At 38.7% G+C, this 2,500-nt stretch overlaps 1 long non-coding RNA gene across 1 annotated transcript in view; it reads right to left on the reverse strand.

Moving 5' to 3' along the window:
- Positions 1-1,013: 1,013 nt before the first annotated feature.
- LOC147466854 (uncharacterized) overlaps positions 1,014-2,500 on the reverse strand; it is a 2,495-nt gene continuing 1,008 nt past the window's right edge. Inside the window, exon 2 of the long non-coding RNA XR_015190734.1 lies at positions 1,014-1,714. This is a non-coding gene — a long non-coding RNA (uncharacterized LOC147466854). The remainder of the gene's footprint in view (positions 1,715-2,500) is intronic.

Raw genomic sequence — 2,500 nt, forward strand, 5'->3', positions numbered from 1 at the left:
GTCTACCTGGAATCCTCGAGGAGGAGTCGAAGAGAGGGGAGGTACAGAGACATCGTATCCGATATTATCTAGAAATATTTCATTATTCCTTCTATACGAATTTTGAATCTTTTCATATACAATTAAGACCTTGATATATATATATAATATATATATATATATATATATAATATATATATATATATATATATATATATATATATATATATATACACACACACACACACACATATATATATATATATATATATATATATATTTATATATATATTCATATATATATATATAGATATACATACATTTATATATATATATATATATATATATATATATATATATATATATATATATATATATATATATATATACTCTGTGTATATACACATATTTAGACTTTAATATATTTATGTATCTGAATGCATATATGCATTATATGTAAACATAGGTGCAAAGGAGAGAGTTGAAAAACGACAAGCGCGCCTTTGTTTCAGCCGAGTCCAAATTGCATTACCTGTTCCATCAACGACGATAAAGCAATATACTTCGGCTTATGCTTTGCTGTTGGATCGGCTGGATCAGAATATTCTGAATAATATAAACCACGTATGTGTTTTTTTTATTTTTTATTTTTTGTCCACTTTTTGTAATACCTTTTTGAGATGATTAATATGATCATGATTTTCAGACGATTGGATATGGTAATTAAATCACTCTTAATAAAAGTGGATGACATGGGTGGTGTTTAAGTGCTGGTGTTTATTTATCTTTTTTTTCCATTTTCCTTTTTCTCTTACTGTTGTAATGAATATATATTCCTATTTATGACTTAATCTGCTTTTTTAACGTTCTGGATATAACTGTTCATATCGTTACCGTCTGTCGTTATCATCTATTTTCATGACTATTATAATCATCACTATCCTTTTCTGTGTCATCATCACCATCTTTAATCCAGCATAATCTTTACATTACCAACATTATTGAAAACCCCAGGAAGGAATAAAAGAATGTCCTTGGTTTATATAATGTATTAATTCAGTTTAAAGATACAATTTAATATTCAAACATTGTAGTTGAACAGAACTACGCCCTTAAATCAAGGGTGATATACATTTTTTTTTCAACTGCCTCTTAACAAGTAAGATTTTCACGGGGAGTACAAATCCCCAAATACTAGAGTGCTTCAAACAACATTTAAATAATTTCCCTATAAAATCCAACATACAAATTCTAACAGAAAAAAAAACAGATGTTCAAACGCTCGAACATCTGAAAAGGTGAAAAGTGAACCATATCTGACTTTTCCAAAATTATATTAATTAAAACATATAACTAAAATTTATATAAAATGAAGTGAACCATATCTGACCATATCTGACTTTCCCAAAATTACATTAATTAAAATATATAACTAAAATTCATATAAAATCAAGTGAACCATATCCGACCATCATAGAACCTTTCCCAAAATCATCCAGAAAAACAAACAAACAAAAAAACCCTTGACATCTTCAGGGGATAAGACAACGGCATTTGCCAAAGATCCTGGCACAAGGAAAGTCACAGCTCGAGGGCGAGTCCCACGGCGTGGAGTTGTTGTCGGGGTCACACTCGCACTTCAAGCAGCTCCTCTCGCTGTCGGCAACCACGCGCGTGACGCAGTCCTGGGGGCATCCTTCTGGGCACTCAGGGAAGGGCACGGCGCCAGAACAGTCTGTTGGGCGGGAAACAGGGGGAGAGAGAAAGAGCGAGAAACAGGGGGAGAGAGAAAGAGCGGGAAACAGGGGGAGAGAGAAAGAGCGAGAAACAGGGGGAGAGAGAAAGAGCGAGAAACAGGGGGAGAGAGAAAGAGCGAGAAACAGGGGGAGAGAGAAAGAGCGAGAAACAGGGGGAGAGAGAATGGGCGGGAAACAGGGGGAGAGAGAATGGGCGGGAAACAGGGGGAGAGAGAAAGAGCGGGAAACAGGGAGAGAGAGAGAAAGAGCGAGAAACAGGGGGAGAGAGAAAGAGCGAGAAACAGGGGGAGAGAGAATGGGCGGGAAACAGGGGGAGAGAGAAAGAGCGAGAAACAGGGGGAGAGAGAAAGAGCGAGAAACAGGGGGAGAGAGAAAGAGCGAGAAACAGGGGGAGAGAGAATGGGCGGAAAAAGGGGGAGAGAGAAAGAGCGAGAAACAGGGGGAGAGAGAAAGAGCGGGGAACAGGGAGAGAGAAAGAAAGAGCGAGAAACAGGGGGAGAGAGAAAGAGCGAGAAACAGGGGGCGAGAGAGAGAAAGAGCGAGAAACAGGGGGCGAGAGAGAGAAAGAGCGAGAAAGAGCGAGAAACAGGGGGAGGGAGAAAGAGCGAGAAACAGGGGGCGAGAGAGAGAAAGAGCGGGGAACAGGGAGAGAGAAGAGAAAGAGCGGGAAACAGGGAGAGAGAGAGAAAGAGCGAGAAACAGGGGGAGAGAGAAAGAGCGAGAAACAGGGGGAGAGAGAATGGGCGGAAAAAGGGGGAGAGAGA

Source organism: Penaeus japonicus, unplaced genomic scaffold, assembly GCF_977035675.1.
Source record: "Penaeus japonicus unplaced genomic scaffold, GWHDUDI00000001_assembly GWHDUDI00000040, whole genome shotgun sequence".
Lineage (NCBI taxonomy): Eukaryota > Metazoa > Arthropoda > Malacostraca > Decapoda > Penaeidae > Penaeus > Penaeus japonicus.